Source organism: Callospermophilus lateralis, chromosome 4 (assembly GCF_048772815.1).
Source record: "Callospermophilus lateralis isolate mCalLat2 chromosome 4, mCalLat2.hap1, whole genome shotgun sequence".
In the NCBI taxonomy this organism is placed as follows: domain Eukaryota; kingdom Metazoa; phylum Chordata; class Mammalia; order Rodentia; family Sciuridae; genus Callospermophilus; species Callospermophilus lateralis.
The window spans coordinates 93,670,700-93,690,882 of NC_135308.1; the positions used below are offsets into that span (position 1 = coordinate 93,670,700).

Here is a 20,183-nt window from a genome sequence, read left to right on the forward strand (position 1 = left end):
CCCTTTTTTGGGAGAATATATTCAAGTAACTTTTTTGAGAAGGGATGCATCAGGACTGAAGTTTCCAAATTCTTGCATATTTGAAAACATTTGTAGTTGGCCTTTGTAAGACTGGAAGATGCCACACCACACAACACAGATCACCAAAGAGGTTTCCGCTTTATTACAAAAGGCTGTGTGTTTATATAGGTCTAAGGAGAGGTAGCAGGGGCTGAGGTAGATAACAGGTCATCCGTTTATTGGCAAGCTCTTCCATATGGCAGTTCCGGAGCCCAAGAGTTAATTCTTATTGGGGCTAAGGCTTCCCACCAGCAGGGTTTGAACATTGGCGCCGGCAAGAACGTTTCACACCAGTGAAAGAAACAAAGAGGGAAAGAGGGTCTTTAGACGCCATGTTGGGGTTTTTTTTCTGGGGTGCTGCCGCCGTTATATGTTTTCCCAACAGCCTTCAACCTAATTGATAGCTAGCCTAGGTAGAGGGTTCAAGATTGAAACTCATTTTCTCTTTGAATTTTGATGGCCTTGCCACTGGTGAGAATTCTGAGGCATATCTGACTCTTATGACACTTAGACAGTGATGTGTGTGTATATGTCTGTCTGTGTATGCAAACTTGATTTCCAGAAGCTTTTAGGGTCTTATCTTTATGCAATTCCTAGTGATGTATTTCCTAGATTTTTTTCTTTCTTCTTATTTTTTCCTTCCCTTGTTCTTCTTTGCAACAACAGACTTTTTCAATTTAAAGACAGCTTGTTTCTTCATTTAACTTTTATTTTGTTCTTTCTGAAATGCTCTTTACTCAGTTTGGACTTGCTGGAATGATCCCTTATTTCTTAACTTCCCTGTTTCTCACTTTAATGTCTTCTATACTTTACAAGATGACCTTGTTTTATCCTCCAAGATTTTGAATATTTTTTTGGCAGTTGTTATGTTTAAATTCTACGAATCAGATTTGTTCTCTGGCTTGTCCTTTTCCATAACAGCCTGCTTATGTTTTAGGAATACAATGTGCATTATTCTATGGGGGCTTCCAGAACAAAATACCACAGACTGGGTGGCTTAAATCATCAGAACTCATCTTCTCGCGCTGGGATTGTGGCTCAGGGGTAGAGGGCTTGCCTAGCACGGGCAGGACCCAGGTTCGATTCTCAGCACCACATAAAAATATGCGTTGTGTCCATCTAAAAAAAAGACTCTCTCTCTCTCTCTCTCCCCCTCTCTCTCTTAAAAAACTTATCTTCTCTAAAGACTAGAAGTCTGAGGTCAAGGTGCCAGCAGGCTTGGTTCTTCTGAGGACTTTCTCAGTTTGCAGATGTCCATATTCTCCCTGTGCCCTCACATTATCTTCCTTCTGTTCATATTTGTGTCCTAATTTGCTAAGAGCCACAGCCAAGTAATATGATGCATGGCATTTTTGGTTGAAAGGTGATGCCAGCAAGCCATTGAGATGATATGATTATGTTAAGATTTGCATTCATATGGATATTGGACTCCTGCTGTTCACCTCAGCCTGCTACAAGACTCCTGGAGAGTTCCCATTGGTTGGGGAAGTGCGGTAGGAGGGACTTGCGGAGGAGGAACTTCCTCTTGGGATCCGGGAGAACGCTGCGTGTGTCCGTCGGCAATCTTCCTGGGAGCATATGGGGCATTGGTGGCAGTTTCAAAAATAAAGTTTGTTCCTGCTTAAGTGGCTCGTGATTTTGTGCCCAGCCAGTCTGCAGCACTAATTTCTTCTTATAATGACAGGAGTCAAACTGGATGAGGATCTGTCCTGAGGAGCCTTTTAACTGAATTACTTTAAAGACCCATCTCCAAATACTGTCTCAAGTACAATGTTTATATGAACTTTTTTTTTTCTTTTCTTCTCTGTGTGTGTGTGTGAGTTAGTTACTAGGTTGGGATCAAATCCAGGGCCTCATGAATACTAAGCACAAAATCTTCCTGAACTACATCCATAGCCCTTTAGATATATCCTTAAAAATTTCTATTCCTGGGCTGGGGTTGTGACTCAGCGGTAGAGTGCTCACCTGGCATGCGCGAAGCCCTGGGTTTGATCCTCAGCACCACATAAAAATAAATAAATAAAATAAAGATATTGTGTCTAACCAAAAAAAAAATAAATCTTTTTAAAAAAAGTTCTATTCCTCACATTAGCTATTTTCTCCAGGATCAATTTTTCTATTTACTTTTCTTCTTTTTTTTCTCTTTAATGTAGAAAACAATAAGAAAGGAGCCTTTTAGAAAATTGTATCTATTTACCTTGTAGGCATCTATGTAAACACGTTTTCCCATGAGCTGTAATTACTAGTTACTGAAAATGTCATGTTCTCCATTGAGAGATATTTAAGCTTTTCCCAGGGCAAAACTGGAACTCTTTGTGATAAAATTAGATAGTACTGTTTAAATTGAATATTCTTATCTTTTTTTAAATTGACTATGGTGGCATGTTTGTCTTAAGAACAATGATATCCTCTTACAAAACCACAGAACAATTATTACAACCAGAGAATTTAAATTAGTATTATCTAACTTATAAATCTTAATCATATTTTGCCAGTTGTCCCAATGATGTCTTTTTTAGCAAATTAATGAAAGTAAAATTCCAGCCCAGGATCTAATTAAGGATTAAATATTGCTTTTAGTTAGTTTTTAATAGCTTTTTTAGTTGTAAATGGGCAAAATTTTATTTATTTTTTTTTATGTGGTGCTGAGGATCGAGCCCAGTGCCTCACATGTGCTAGACAAGCGCTCTACCGCGGAGTGACAACCTTAGCCCCTAGTAATCTTATCTTTTTAGTCTTTTGAATTCATGAACATTTTCTCAGTTTATTTTTGTTTTTTTATGACATTGAAATTTCGAACAGTGTGGGCCAGTTAATTTGTGTATTATCCCTCACTTTGTGCTTGTCTATTTCTTCATGATTAGATTGAGGGTAAGCAAGGCAATACAGAAGAGATGTGACCCAGTAAGCCATATCAGGAGGCAAAATGGAACATTTTTGAAGAGTAGTGTTTGTGGCTAGTTTACAAATATATGCAATAGGATAAGCCTAAGACCAAGGCTTTCAGGGGGTGGCAGTGGATGCTGTGCTACCCCACTGTAAGGATGGCCTTAACCTAAGAAGGGCCTTAGCCTAAGTAACTCCATTTTAAAACAAAACTGCAGTCCCCACCAGGCAAGCCTACAGAGCCCTCCAATATTGTCATCAGGCATAGTCTGATAAAATAAGTCACTTTCCACAACCCTGATAAAACTCAAAGTGAAGTCACTGTCATTTGCCTTCATCCTGATAAAGTCAAAGACGAGAGAACAGGGTGGAAACCACCAGACCAGATGTCCTGACCCTAGAATGAAAGACTTCACTGAGAAACCTGGGAATGGCTGATAGGAATTGAAAGGGGGAGCAGAAGCCCTAAAATTTAGCATAAATGATGGAGCAAATGAACAGACATTCAGCCAGCCGACACTGATGCCCACATGCTGGAGAGCCTGATGAGAACCTGGACTGGCATCCCAACTCTTATCATCTACCTGATCCTCTGCATCATCCTCACGGCTCTCTACAGCCATATCTTAACCCTGGTGAGAGCCCCAACTTCTCTCTACGATGACCCTCTCCTCAACTGGCCATCAGCTCCACCCAGGAGAAGCCTCTTTCAGTTCCTGACTAACCACTGTGGTCTGAGTGAGTGTACATCTGCTGGACTTAAAGCCTAAGACTTTATATCTGGCACTTGAGCTTAGCATGCAGAGAGAATATCTGTAATGAGTCTGTCATGATTAAGTGTGTTTGCAGTGTTTAGAATTAACTTAGACTTGTTTTCTTTGAATTGGTTATGTTTATTGCAGTGCCTAGCATTAAGGATTGTCATTTTCTTGATTAAGAACCTATAGAGTGGGGCTGGGATTGTGGCTCAGAGGTAGAGTGCTCGCTTAGCACGTGTGAGGCCCTGGGTTTGATCCTCAGCACCACATAAAAAAATAAAATAAAATAAAGATATGTGTCTACCTATAAGTAAAAAATAAATATTAAAAAAAGAACCTATAGAGTGAAATTATATTGAGTGATTTGAGTGAATAAAGCATTGAAAAGGGCATTAGCTCGGGGATATTCTTTATTTCTCCCCTCAACTGAATATGTTACATCCTTGCCCATCATGACACACATCCAAAGCCACTTCTAGGCTGAGGCTGCCACCATCTCAGCTGCCAAAAGTGTTGGCTTGTGATAGCCATGTCTGAGTCCTTCTCCAGTTTCTGCTCCCAGCCAAATGAGCTGTTTCCCACACCCAACAGCTGGTTAAGGTTGGGGTAGAAAGGAGGACTGGTGCTTCATCTGGGACAACTCTGCAGGGCCATCCCAACTCCAGAGCTCCCTGTGGGAGAGGCTGAGGCCTCCACTGGAACTACTTCACAGTTTAGCTGCCTAATCCCATCCCTCTCTCACCTGAGTTGTTCCAGAGACTACTTCCCTAATAAATCTCTGCATTTAACCCGAGAGTTCCAGGATCTTCCCCCCAGGAAAACTGACAAGTACAGTCAGTTTTACAGATGTGAGTGAATCTTTTTATAAGCCATCCAAACATTAAAACAAGTCTATTTATAAACATTTAAAATATATACAGCATGCATATTAATCCTCTTATAAGAATTTTACTACATTGTTATTCGACCACGGAGACTATTGTAGTCAGAGACCAAGAACACAAAGATGTCAACAAGAATTGGGTCTAGACTGTTAAGGGTAGTCAGGGCTTGATGCTTAGCTTTGTGTGTCCAGAAGTTTAACTTCATCAGAGGTGATCAAACTCAGAGAAACCAACACAGAGTAAAAGTAACCTAGCCAAGAAAAGAATGGCTGGCTATTTATATTGAGCCTGGCAATTTAGAATTCGAACTATAATTTGCAAGCAAACAAAAATTTTTATTGGCTAATGAGTACACTCTTACCCCATAAAGACATGCACATGGGAAGTCACAACAGAAATTTACTTGATGTGTAAGAGGTTTGTCTAATTTTAATTTATCTAATTTACCATGATCTGATAACCTATGCACTACAAGTAGGCTAGATATTCATTTCTGCCTACTAAGGTATTCTTGCCCCAGACATTTTATAATGTACAATTTAAAAGTTATAAAAGTCAGCCTACTGCCAGGGGTAGCAGCACATGCCTATAATTCCAGCTACTCTGAAGACTGAGGCCTTGCAAATATGAGGTCAGTCTGTGCAACAGAGATACCATCTTGAAACAAAAAAATAAAAAGGACTGGGGATATAGCTCAATGGTAGAGCACCCCTGGGCTTAACCCCCAGTACTAAATAAATAAATAATTCAACCTCCTCATGATATACAATATACATTCTGTCTCCCTCAGAGCAGTTCTCCAAACTAAGTGTCAGAGTATTTTTTTAATGCAAATTTACCATATCATCCTTTTAACTAAACCCTTAGAAGAGCTGCCCATTGCTATTATTTATGTGAAGATAAATTCTTAACCTTATCTGAAAGGTCCAGTGTGGTCTAATCAGGAAAAAAAAAAAAAAACCCAAAACAAAAAAAAAATACAATTCTTTGAAAGCCCCATTTAGGTTACTTCCTTCAGGAAACCAAATCAGCACAGAATGCATAAGACTAACCTGAAAGCAACAACCCCACTCCTGGAGAGGGTGGAAAGTGTGGCAAAATAATAGGCAGATCTAGTTAATTCTCTTGTATAATCCCTAGCTCTCCTTTTATAAAATTAATGAATGATTTTGCCTGCCTTAGATGTTTCTAGAATTTTTTTTAATATTTAAACACACCACAGGGTTTGTGACTTACTTCCCTTCATAGTCTTGTCCTCAACCTTAGCCCCAGAGCTGAAACCAAAGAGGAACTTAGATTGCATGCTATGAGGTGACTGTCATTTTACCTCATCTCTTTAAGCTCTCATGATAACGCTATCAAATGGTGAAAGAAGTTCCTTTTTATTTAGGTATTTATTATTTGAATCCCTAACTGTTACAAGATTGTGCCAAAAGCAAAAGTCATCAAAACAGAGGCTGGGTTTGTGGCTCAGCAGCAGAGCGCTCACCTAGCAAGTGCGAGGCCCTGGGTTCGATCCTCAGCACCACATAAAAATAAATAAATAAAATAAAGATATTGTGTCCAACTAAAAAATAAATGTTTTTAAAAAAAGTCATCAAAACATGAAAATAATCACTAACCAATTGACCTATTAAGATGAGTCCCCACACAAACTTAACTTCTGTTTAATGTTAGGACTCATCCCTGACTCTCATGCCAAGGTCTTACACTCTTTCTTTATGGAAAGAGTAAAAATAGGGACAAAACCTAATGTGACCAAGCATGCCTGAAAATGGAAATTTTCTTTACTACTTGCTGGTAACACAGAAATTAGTGCAACTCTAGACTGTAGTTTGTTGGTAGGTTCAGAAGTGTAAAATGTGGATTGCTTTTGAGTCACTCATGGGGATTTGCCCTAAACTTTACATTCTCTGTTGGGAGGAGAGAACCAAGAAGGAAGTTAATATATTAGAGGTTGTTGCAAATAATAGTTTAAAATAGAAAACTATGAATATCACCAAGATCTCAGAGAAATAGCTATTCTTTCAAGAGTGACCCTCTACATGATTGTAATGTAATATCAAAAGTGAACTATGGATTATCCATCCATAGTATCATAAAATTATGTTAAAAAATCTCTAATGTGATTCAGCCTTTCTCTTTTTTTCTCCAGGATACAAATTTGTAACTTGCATGGCTACAATGTAACCTAAATTTTAAAAAGCAAATTTATCTTAATAATTTTAAGTTTTATTTTTCAATATAAATCTCCCCCCAAACCATTATTCTTTTCACACTTACTATAAAATACTAACCCTCCTTCCAATATGCATATAATTTTCTGGCAACAGTTATCATCTGATAATAAAAATCTAAATTATTCCCATTATAGATGAGTAAACTCAGGTTTAGAGAGTTTAAGCAACATGCCTAAGATCAAGGATCCAGCCCTTAGTCCAAATGTGGACCCCAAATGTGATTATCCTTCCATTATTCAATGTGACTCATTAAGGACTTTTGACCCTGTTGCCCCATTGATTTGTCCTGTACTCCATCTCTAAGCAGGGACCTCAGATATCTGACCTTTCTTCCAGGCTCAGAACACAGTGGAAACTCTGCAATCACACAGGCCACTCCTGAGGTGTCAGTTAGAGACATTCTTCGTCTGGATTATCTGCCTAATACCAAGTGTTCCAACATCTGAAAAATAAAAATTAACAGGTAAAGCAGATGACTGAAGCAGTAGAACTTGCACTTAGGGTCTCTGAATGGGGTGGCTGTAAGAAAAGGAAAGAAATCCCTACCCTCAAAGAAGGGAGATGTAAAAAGGAAACTCCCCTCAAGTCTCATTTAAGTTTATAGATTTTTCTAAGACATAGCACCATCTCTAAAATTAACTCTAAAGAGTTAATTTTAACAACTAGACTTTGAAGCAAAGTCATAATGACTTATTTTAAAAATTAATTATTTTACATATTCCATATTAAATAGGTAAATAAATGGTAGAGGAAGAACCAAATACCGATTACAGATCTCGAAACCATACTATATATGCAGATGACTTCTGGTTAAAAATATGAGTGATATCATTAATTTTTTTTGTGTGTGTGTGATTCTGGGGATTGAACCCAAGGCCTCACACATGCTAGGCAAGCACTCTGCCTCTGAGCTATACTCCCAGACCTTAAAATTCCTTTGAAAATGAAAAAGCAACTGCTTTTTAAACACACGATAATTTTAAGTGCTGAAATCGCAGGATATGAATAAATTCAAAAGGTGACTATAATAGTTTCCTAGGATGAATTAATTTTTTTTATATTTTCTTGGGCTTTTCACATTAAACATGAATAAGTTTTTATAAGTCAGATTTTACTATTATAATCAAAACATAATTTGGGGAAGTTTTCTTTCTCTTAATTGAGAAATGAAAAATTTGGACTGAACCCTGAAATTAGGAATGAGGACTGTGAGATTTTAAAAAGAAAAAGGAAATTTAATTATAATGCTAATGTCAAAGGACATTAATTTTTAGGAAATATATGGGTAATTTTTAGGAAAATTATGACACCAAATGGAATTTTTTTTCTCTTTTGAGATTCAAAAGTTTTAAACCATACCTAATATAGCATCTACTATCACAAAATATTATAGTATCTTGTGTTTTGCTTTTTTACAGAGCTTCACTGTCATATTTTCCTTAAGACGTAGGAGAATCAGAATATCTAGCATTTGGACAGTTTTTTCATATACACAGTACATGGTAGTCATTTGTACTATTGCCAGATATTTCTGGTTTTCTCCCCTTCCTGGAATGGTGAAAGACTGTACCCCCTAGCTTCCTTTTTTAAATTACCAGAATCTTCTGCAAAGCTTTTATGAGGTTGTATTGACTACTTCCAGCCAATGGGTTATGAATAGAAGTCTCAATTGAGACCCTCCAATCTTGTCTTTTTTCCTTTCCATTGTGATTAGCAATATTCACAATGATACCTGCTCCCTTGTCCTGAGCCCCTGAGTGACTCTAAAAAGCAAAGCATTACTAGCCTGTGAAGGACATAGAACGTAAGCAAAAAATAAATCCTTGCCATTTTAAACCACTAAAATTCTGTTACTGAAGCATCACTTAGTATGTTTCAACTTATGCATTATATTTCCTATTACATAGAAGGAAACTCAGTTGTATCTGTGTCTCTATAAGTATTGGGAATTTGTAAAAATTAATAGATAGTAGATGAGAATTACAGCAAAAAAGATTCTGACAGTGAGTTTTTCTCTTTTTGTTGATTTAAATATTGTTTTTTTAAAAAGTCATTAAAGGGAAAGAATTCATTCAATTTGTATGTAACAAAAGAAAAAAAAGGATCCATTCTGACACAGGTGTTTGTTATATAAATAATTATTATTATGAATTGTAATAAAAATAGCTTGCATTGAGTGTGAATATGTGTGAGTCCCCTACTAGGTGCTTAATTTATATTATCACATTTAATTTCACTTAATCCTCACTGAGATCCTAAAAGGCAGTTATTATTTAAAGTGAGGTCTTTCTTCTAATAAATATTTTTTCTATAAGGCAGTAGTGTTTTATAGTTTGCAAAGTGCTTTTTTTTTTTTTTTTTTGTACTGGGGATTGAACTCAGGGGCACTTGACCACTCAGCCACAACCCCAGCCCTAATTTGTGTTTATTATTTAGAGACAGGGTCTCACTGAGTTGCTTAGCACCTTACCATTGCTGAGACTGGCTTTGAACTTGCAATCCTCCTGCCTCAGCCTCCTGAGCCACTGGGATTAGAGGGGTGTGCCACTGCACCCATGCAAAGTGCTTTTACTATATAAAACAATATTTCATTTTTGCAGCAAGTATGATGCTATTTTCCCATTTTACAGATGAGGGTTATACAGCTAGTGACAACCGGATCCTTGGAAATATAAACCTTGTGTGATTCTTTGTTACATTTGCAGAGCAATAAACATAATGCAAAGAAATATTTAGACAATATATTTTCCACTTTTCCTTAATGCTTTCCTTCAGGCTTCCGATTTACCAGTGCATTCATTTTTGGGGAGAAATAACTTAAACCTTGGGAGTGTTAAATTCTAGAGAGAGCTGAAGAGCTGAAGAGCTGAAGAGCTGAGCACTGTGGTTCATGCCTGTAATCCCATGCCTGTAATTACTGAAGCAGAAGGATCACACGTTCAAAGCCAGCTTCAGCAATTTAGTGAGGCCTTAGGCAACTCAGTGAGACCATGTCTCTAAATAAAATATTAAAAAGGGCTAGTGATGTGGCTCAGTGGTTAAGCACTTGTGGGTGCATTCCTCAGTACCAAAAATAAATAAAAATAAATAAATTTTAGGTGAGTGTTATGGTTTGGATATGGTTTAATTGTCCCCCAAATGTTTATGTGCTGGAAGTGTGGTCCCCAATGTGACAGTATTTAGAGCTGAAACCTAGTGGAAGGTGATTATGGAGGAATTACCCTTGGAAAAAATTAATGGCCATCTCATAGGAGTGGGTTAGGTCTGGTGTGACTGGATGAGTCTTTGAGAGAGAAATTTCATTTTTTCAAGTAAGGAAAAGAAAATTCTCCAAAAGACTTACTTCTCTCTTTCTTGCTCTCTCACCATGTGATTTCTTTAGGAGATGGGATTTTGTGGGAAGAACTTAGGTCATTGGGGGCATATCTTTGAAGGGGATACTGAAGTCCCAGCTCCTCTCTTTCTCTCTTTCACTTCCCGGGTGCCACATACTCTGCCACATACTCCCACCATGGTGTACTGCCTCACCACAGGTCCAAAAGCAACAGGCTAAGTGACCAGGGGCTTAAACCTCCCAAACTGTGAGCCAATATAAACCTTTCCTTCTTAGCTTGTCTCTCCCATGTATTTTGTTACAGTGATGCAAAGCTAACTCATGAACTCAGTTAAAAATTAGAGCAGGTATCAATGAAAATTTGTGGTTTCCTGATTTATAAAGTGATTTGCAGAATATAGTCTGGTCTTAATGGATTATCATGTGTATTATTATAGTCTTAATGGATTATCATGTATATTATTAAATAATCCAGTGAAAGTCCCCTGCAGATTATTGACTAGGACCTTTATTTTTAAACAAACTCAACAGCACTTAGCTGTCTGGTATGGACTAGAGTGCCTTTGAAACTCAGTGATGAGAACAGGAAGCAGGAGTCAGGTACTCTTAGTGTCAAACCTGAAAGGCATATTCATTTTTTTTCTTTTATCCCATCAAATTGCCATTTTATCCTCAGTAAAAAATGTAATGTATTTCCATTAGGACAGCATTCCAGGAGAACTGAAAAGCACATTTTCTGTCTATCTCCTCCTTTTCAAATCTATTTGTGTAACACTGTACACCATAATCTTTTATGCTTTTTAAAATCTCCATATCTGTAGTTTAGTTACATCTTTATTATTATTCCTACAATTTGTGTCTTTTTCTTTTTCCCCAGGATTAGTCCTGCAAGGATTTTCCTGTTTCCTTGACTTTTCAAAGAATAATCTTTTGGTGCTATTAGTCAGTTTTTTTAAAACTGAAATTAATTTCTGCCTTAATCTTTTGAAATTGTGTTTGAAATAGTTAATCATAACAGAATTTATATCCATTTAAAAATAAGTAGTTTATATGGGAATGATTATTAGCTTTACATTACCTTGTAAACATAAGGACCATGAACCCTGGGAAGGACTTCTTTTCTAAGTTTTATATCCTTCTACTTTCTTTGGATTAATTTTTTTTTCTTTCCGATTTCCTGAATTGAAAGCTTGGTTCATTTATTTTTCATTTTTCATGTTAATTGCATTTAAAGTGATACATTATCCTCTAACTCTTGTTTTGTCCATATTCCAAAATTACAAAATTGTACATAGAATAGCAGCTTCATGTACTTGGTGGAAGTGTTTTATTAACACTTTTCCTTCTGTTACTTACTACTGCTATTTGCCATTCATTGGCTGTTTACTATGTTGTAGGCCTAGGAGGGCCAAATACTCATGAGTCCCTATGGCAAAGGAGCTAAATATTTCATGTGCTTAAAAAAAAAAAATCAGATGAATTGAGTACCAGAAAGGCTTTCACCATGATTTTTCTCTTTCCGGCCTACAATTTTAGCTTGTCTACATATATTTAGCACAGACTTGGAGAAAAGGGAATAAATGGAGGAAAAGAATAAGAATTCATATTAAACCATAGGGTAACAAGATTAGCAATGGTCATGATACATACCTGATACCTGTAAATTAATTAGAACTTTAATTCTAATGTCTGAGAAAGTTGGTAAAAATAATTTTAAATGTTCCTACAAATGATTTATTATGTAGTCAAGAATTTTCGCCTACTGATGAAAAAATAAATAAATATAAAAAGTATGTATACAATTCATCTATTTAACATGTATTTTGTGTATATTTATCTTTTTTCACTCAATCCTTACCAAAAATTAACATTTGTTCCATTATGAATGTAGGCAGGAAACCACAGAAATATTAGCAATATCTGTGACTTTATTTTTTTCTACCATATTAAAGATGGCTACAGATATCTCAAAATATTCTTTTTGTGTATCACTACTGCAAAATTGCTGTGGGTCTTGATCTTGTTATTTAATGCATTGATAAAGAAGCAAATATACAACTCTTTTAGTTATCTATGACTGTGCATCAAATTGCCTCAAAAGTTTTTGCCTTAAACAACAAAGTTTAGCTGGGCAGGGTAGGGCACGTGTGTAATACCAGAAGCTTGGGAGGCTGAGGCAGGAGGATTCTAAATTCAAAGCCAGCCTTAGCAACATAACAAGGCCCTAAGCAACTTAGTGAGACCCTTTCTCAAAATAAAAAATAAAAAGGGCTCAGATGTAGCTCAGTGGTTAAGCATCTCTGTGTTCAATCTCTGGTACAACAACAATAACAACAACAGCAAATGTTTATTATCTCAGAGGATCTGTGGGCCAGGAATCTGGGCTTGGCTTAGCTGGCTCTGCTGGCTCATCATCTGGTTTCTCAGTGCAGGGGTTAGGCAGGGTTATAGTCATCACAAGGCTCACCTGGGAGAGAATCTGCTTTCAAGTTCATTCAGATGGTAATTGGCAGACTTCAGTTCCTTATGGGTTGTTGGACAGCCTTAACTTCTTGGTAATTTTTTTACTTGAGATCTCTCACAGTTCCTTACCATGTGGGCCTCTCCATAAGACAGGTCCCAACAGAACAGCTGGCTTCCATCAGAGCGAGCAGGTGAGACCAAGAGGGTGAGCGAGATGAAAGCCAGAGTCTTTGGTAACCTAATTATGAAAATTAAATCCCATCACATTTACTGTATTCTTTTCTCCAAGTTACAGGGCCAGCCCACACTCAAAAGAAGGGAATTGCACAAGAATATCAGAAGGTAAGGATCACTGGGTGCCATCTTAAGAACTACCTGCTATGTAACTCTATCACAAATTCACTCTTTAGTATTTTGCTAATTTAATATTAATATAATCAATTTGCCTTGTAAGCTTATGCAGTTTATTTTACTCATTTCAGAATATTATTTTGTAAAGGGATCCATAGGCTTCATCAAACTTCCAAAAGGATACATATCTCTTAATTTGTTGTAACTTCAACAACTTCCTGAGCTAATTTGTTCAGAATAGTCTCAATTAATAAACTAGTGGTCAAAGCTTTTTCTTTAGTCTGATAATATAGACTAGTTTATATTATCCCAGTGTTGTGAAAAAAAAAAAAAAAACACTGGCACATTCTAAAACTCAAATTTACTATAAAACAAACTATAAACTTCTCCATCTTACCTACTTGAATTGAATGTGTATGTATGCAGTACGGGGAAAGAAGCATATAGGTCTCTGTCAAGTCTTTTTTATCAGTTAAACCACCTACACATGCATATGACAATTGTCATTTGAGACTCAAAATGACCATGTAAGTGGAATTGATACCCTGAAGCCTACTCTTATTACCAGACTAGCACTTTTCCCAAGCTATGTATGAAAAAGCATAGAGTGTAAGAAAAGAGAAAGAAGTGATGTTAAGATTTTTTCCTAATACTTAGGTATGTGTAATCAACTCTTGGTAAACCTAAAGATAACGATTGGCATTTTAAAATCATATTTTCTACAAGCACTATGCTAGCTTAATATATTGTCTTACTAGTCTAAAAACTAAGGGTATTTTATAAAACTTTCAATATAAAACTTTTTAATATAAAACTTTCAATATTCTTAGGGATACGTTTGTCAACAATCATTGGAAGTGATTCTCTTATATGGCTTGCCCAAAGGCCAGTTTTGTCCCCAAATGCAAACTGCATCATTTTCCCCAAGTCATTTCCATGAGCCATCCTACAAGAAAGTTGTTTTCTAAATACAATAGACCCCATACCTCTTTATCCACAGTTTACCTTTCCCATGTTTCAGTTGCCAGCATCATGGTCCAAAAATATTAACTGGAAAATTCCAGAAATAAACCATTCATAAATTTGGAACTGCATCCCATTCTGAGTGATGTCATAAAATCTTGCACCATTCCACTCTATCTCATTCCAGAAATGAATCCTTCCTTTGTCCAGGGTTTCTGCATGGTATATGCTGCCTGCCCATTAATGAGTAGCTCGCTCAGTTATCAAATTAACTGTTAAGGTATCACTTGTCATCAAATACTTGTCTTCAAGTAACCCTTATTTTACTTAAAAGCCCCCAAAATGCAAGAGTAGCAACTTTGGCAATTTGAGATTTCAAAAAAGCTAGCACTACTTCTCTTAAAGAAAAAGTTGAAAAATTTTATCTTAGGAGTGAATGAAAAAAAAAATCATATAATGAGGTTGCTAAGATCTATAGTAAGTTGTTGTTAATTTCTTTCTTTCTTCTTATTTATTTATTTATTTATTTTTTTTTTTGGTATAGGGGATTAACTCAGAGGCACTTCACTACTGAGCCATATCCTCAGCCCGATTTTGTACTTTTTATTTAGAGACAGGGTCTCACTGAGTTGCTGAGGCTGGCGTTTAGAACTCTGCATCCTCCTCCTGCGGCACTGTGCCACTTCTCAGGTTCAAATGATGTAACTCAGATTTTCTGAGATAACTCAAGCAAGTTTTCTACGCATGCTCCCGTTTTCTTGGGGCCTATTCTTTCTTATATTTATTTTTAAAGATTTAGGTGGACACAATATCTTTATTTTTATGTAGCGCTGAGGATGGAACCCAGTGCCTCACGCATGCGAGGCGAGCGCGCTACTACTTGAGCCATAGCCCCAGCCCTTTTTGCAGCCTTTCCAAATCCTAATTTCTCTCAAGTCTCTAGAGTTCAGTCATGATGAAATGGAAGAGTTATGGAACTTGGGTGGCTTCTAGTCCCCACAGCCACCCACTGGGCAGTTGGTCAGCCAATCCATCTTTGTTGAGTACAATTTCCTAATCTGCAAATGGTGTGGATTTGTGATTTCTAAACCCTTCTCTATTTCTAATAGAGAATTGTAAAGTACTGAGGAAAAACTCTGACGACATTTAGGACATGTAAGTAATGTTAAAAAAAAAATGAGCCACTCTCAAGCGAGTTTTGAGTGAGATGAGGCTGATAAAAAAAGGAAGTGCTAACCTCCCAGTCTAAGTTCCAATAGGAGGAGGTGGGCGGGGCCGGGGACCCGCTTTGACGACAGAAGGCTGCTTCCGGCTGGGGTGCGTATGACGTCAGGGCGAGCTGGACCAGCCCAGCCACCGAGAAGCCGAGGAGGGAGGGCTCGCGAGAGTTCAGGGCGGCCGCCCCGAGATTCCGGCACGGCCGCAGGTCCCGCCTCTCGGGGGCGGGGCGAGGGCGGAGCGGGCAGCAGGAGCTGAGGGGCGCCCGGCCGGCTGCGGTCCGTGCGGAGGCTGAGCCGGCCGCGGGCGCGACTGGAGGCAGGTGAGTGCGCGGATGCAGCGCTCTGGGGGCCGGGCTGCCGCACCCGCCCCAACTCTGCGAGTGAGAGCTGGAGGAGATCTTCTGTATCTTTGGGTGTCCAGGGAAAGCTGAGCTAATTTCGGGGCTGGAAATGTCTCCCGGGAAGCTCTGGCGACGGCCTTGGCCCTCTTGTTCCCCGGGGTGATACCGGCCCGTGTGTCCGGAGAGGTGGCCTCGAGCCCGGGGAGGAATTTTTGTCCTTCCCTGTTCCTTTCTTCTTTCACTCCTCGGCCCCCAAGCACCCCACTTCAGGTCGCTGCCTGGGTTTCACAAACAATAACAAATGTCGCGAATGCCCTCCTGGTCGCCCCTGTCTCCCGTCCCGTGCCCTCCAGCCCATGTCACCGAGAGGACGGATTCTGGGCATGGCTCTTGAGTTGTGGGGGCTGTTTGTGTACCATTCCTAAAAACTGATGCGTCAGATTGCTAAACATTCTCAGACACTGTAAAGCCGCCCAGCTGCCAGCAGCCACGGAATGTTCAAAACCGGTCTCGAAATCGGTCCCTACCATTGGAACGTAGACCCTTCTTTTCATCATTTTTTTCTCTCGCCCCCCCCCCCCATATTTTTACCTGTAGTGATGAGAACAAACGATTGGTTGTTTAGCATAGGAATAGGGAAGATTATACCTGATTGAGTAGAAAGACGTTTCACCTTTAAAAAGTTGCCAGGTTGACAGCAAAAGAACAAACTTTTGTTATCAAAATCAGTGGACTACCGTTTACTGATGCTACTTTTGTTTTATAAGATCGCTTTTTCGGGTTCTGAATTGGGAGAAATGATATAAAAAGAAATGGGAGATGGGGGTGGGGGTGGTGCTGAAAGTAGTAGCTTGTCCAAAAGTGTGGTACTGTTTGTTGTTGCTCAGTTGTTAAAATGCAGAATCAAACGCTCTTGCCTGTTTCACCTAACTTGTGATAAGTTTTGATACTTACTTGGAAGTGGTCTGAGGATTAGTTTTATTGCTACTAAAATCCGAGGAAACAACTTGAGTGGTTTAAATTATGCCTTTTGGTTTTAAGACAGGGACTGGTGAGTGAGACCTTGTCTTTTTTTTTTTTGGCATGGGGGCTTAAATTTGAACAGGTCTCCCTATTTTAAAGGAGGGTCTCTTGTTCTTAACCCCAATTTTGCTTACTTAATGTAGATTTTTGATTTGTTTGATCTTAGATATATAAGATACTGGAAACTGCTTTGAATTTGGCCTTTGTCTCTTTGCCTCAGGATATATAAAACAATTAAGATTATTATACTCTGCATTGTCTTGGAGGTATTGTATGTGATTATTTACTCTTGTGACTATTTGGGGATAAAGTAATTAGTCCAAAATATGATGTTAAATTTTTTTAACATATTTGTTCATATTCAGTATTATAGTACTTATCTGAAAAATCCCAATCTCAAAAGAGATGCAATGGATAAAATCTTTTTTTGATTTGACCTCACTTAGCTTGTGTTCTTGTTAAGATGGCTGATAATGTTTCCCATTTTGTTGGAATGTGTTCAGAATGAGAAGCAGTTTTGTGTAGTTTTTGTATTCTTTTAAAAAGTCCTGCTATTGGGGAATTAGCAAATTAGAATTAGAAAAAACTACATTAAATAAATACAATTCTTCTCTAGCACTTTGTTCTTGAGTTTGTTTAAAAATGAATAAAAGAATAGAGACTAAGATTATTTGTGGAAATAAGTAGGAGTTCTCAGAAGTTTTTTATGCTGAAAATTTAATTTTGAGAGGTAGGATATGACAAAAACAAAGGAAAAACTCTACTTTCTAGAAAATGATAAAGCAATGAATTCAGTTTGGCCATTTGTTTTCAGTAAAGGTTTGTTCTCTCAGAGGAAGGTGAGTATTGTCCTAGAAAAGTTGGATGGTACTTTAGAAATTACTTTACCAGTGATCTGGGAGAAGTTGGAGATTTTTTCTTTTCTTATCTTTTCTTTTGGTGGCACTTTTTCAAGAGGGAGTTACAGGGTGCATATCAAAACCAGAAAGATTTGCATCTCATTGTAATGTTAAAATAATTTTATTTTACACAAATAAGTGTGGGGTGAATTGAGCAAACATATTGTCATCTAGCATTCCTAGGATTACTTTAAAATCAGGCAGATGGGCAAGTTATGATTAGGTTAGACTTGACATATGCAATAGCATTATTGACATATTGCAATAGCATTATTGGGGCTGGGGTTGTGGCTCAGTGGTAGAGCACTTGCCTTGCATGTGTGGGGAACTGAGTTCAATTCTCAGTACCACATGTAAGTAAACGAATAAAAGCCCATCAACAACTAAAATATTTTTTTTTCAAATCATCGTGGGCTTTTTAAGTGAGATAATGAAAGCAAGTTAACGCATAAGAAAATTTTTAAAATTAAAATGATATCATTGGTTAGTGAGGCTTCTTTTCCTTTCTCCCTTTGAACATTCTTGTTCAAATCTTAAGGGAATATTTAGAAAGGTCTGACCATTCCTTCTGTGTACTGATTATATAAGCCTTCTGTCTCCAGGTAAAGGTTTGCTAATTGACAGTGTATTATTGTTTACAGCCTTTAGTGGGAGATGAGAGGCAACAGTGGGCAGTGTTTGCTGCCTGGTACATGTAGATGATCTGTGGTCTCTGTCCTCAAGGTTTGTCCTCTGCCCTAATGGGAGGGAAATGGGCCCACCCAAATAGCTATAATACAAAATGCACTTTATGAGGAAGCCAAGCAGGGAGGGATTAAATTCTACCAGAGCAAGTAAGGAAGGCTTTAAGTAGGAAAAAGCATTTTTGTAGATGGTTTGTTGATAATGTCAGTAGGGAACATTATATAATGCTGCTTGCTGCTAAATTCTTTCCTTAAATTACTTATTTACTTGAGTTTAATTCTTTCAACTGTATGGAGTAGGTGTTTTATTATTCCCATTTTGTTGATGGAATAACTGAGGTACGAAGATCAGAGAGCTAGTCAGTAAATCAGGATTCCAACTCAGGTGTTCTGGCTTGTATCTATATCTATAGCTTATTTGCTATCTTATTTTCATTCTTCTTCTCAGGTCTATAGTTTCAAAGGGTTTATTGGGAAAATGCACTCCTCTATCATCTAAATTTTGGGATCAGTTTTTTAGAAACAACTCAAAGTAATGAAAATTATGGTAAACAAAATATATTTTCAGCATGTTAAGTATTAACCCATTTTCAAAAGTTGCTTTTGGGGACTGGGGCTGTGGCTTAGTGGTAGAGTGCTCGCCTTGCATGTCCAAGACCCTGGATTCGATCATCAGTACCACATATAAGTAAAGGTATTGTGTGTAACTACAACTAAAAATTTTTAAAAAAAGTTTCTTTTGGTACCAATTAAATGTAACCATTGAGGATTTTTAATAACGCTTACTACCTGTCAGTACTCATAAAGATTCAGAAATAAGAAGTTATAACTCCTTGAAAGAAGTATAATCATTGTATATATTATTTTGTAATTTTTAAAAACATTTGGCACTGTGTTTTTGTATTGAATTATGAAGTTGAAATTTAATTAATGATTGAATGATCATCTCAGCCCTTTCAGTTTTATTTCCACAAATAGCTGTACTTACAATGGCTGAAATAGGGTTTGAATAGAGTGTTTTAAATATATAAAATGAGAGAAGTTCAGTTACTGATACTTTATATTGGGACAGCTTTGAAAATTCTTTGGGGTTGTAAGGTATCTGGTGCTGTAGAATGTGTGCTTCTCATACAGACCTCTCAGTAAATGGTTGTTGAAAGAATGGTCCAGATGTTTCTATTGAAGTTCCAGGAATAGTACATGTTTGTTATTGGTTGTCTAAAAATTGGAAAACAGTTAATGAGTATGAGGGTGAATGTTGGTAGGGCTGCTGCCTACCCTTACCTGTCTAGTAAGATCCAGTCTCTTCAGCTCCTTTGTTTCCCTGATTGACTATACTCAGGGTTCTGGAGGACATTCTCTTCAAAGGAATAGAGTTGTATTCTTCTTTTGACTGAGATGGTAGAAAACCCCTATAGTAGGATAATTTTTGGCTGATATGCTTAAACCCAGTGAGAAAAGTAGCAGAACTCTGCCAGGATTTGAAGCCCACATATTTGTAATATTAAAATAAGACAAAGATGGCAAAACAGAAAGCTTGTGTGTGTGTGTGTGTGTGTGTGTGTGTGTGTTTTAACACACCTAAATTAGTAATGATAGTATACTGTTTCTTTTTACCATCCTCAGTTGACAAAATCTTCTAGAACATCAGCCTGTAATTTTATGGAGATGCTTATAACAGCTTTTCTTTGTTTTAAAAAATTTATAGCTTTCTGTATGTACAGGTTGGTTTTGAAAGGTTGTTCTTAGTAAAAAGGAGAATGAGTTTGCCAATCAAAAGAAAACTAGACATATTCTCACCTCCTTGTGGATAGAAATCTGGGGGGCATCTTTTCCCACAATAAAAGTTTTGTCTACAATGCAAACCCACTTGGGCAGTTAGCCTGCCTGTTAGATGATCTCTGCACCGCTCTTAGGGAAGACTAGCTCAGCTGTTACAGGTCATTTAGTGACCTGACCATTCATATTGATGTATAAATTTAAACATCCCTTAGCCTTGTTAATTGTCTGTGGCCTGTGATAATGGCAAAACATGCTTAGCTTTTAAATTCTTGAACAATCTCTTTGCCGTCCCCTGA

General features: G+C 37.6%; 1 protein-coding gene across 1 annotated transcript in view; it reads left to right on the top strand.

The window, feature by feature from the left end:
• The first annotated feature begins 15,392 nt into the window (after window positions 1–15,392).
• Window positions 15,393–20,183, top strand: part of Stk38l (serine/threonine kinase 38 like) — a 69,536-nt gene continuing 64,745 nt past the window's right edge. The window contains exon 1 of the mRNA XM_077109294.1: window positions 15,393–15,479. The gene's annotated coding sequence lies outside the window, so the exon portion shown is untranslated. The remainder of the gene's footprint in view (window positions 15,480–20,183) is intronic.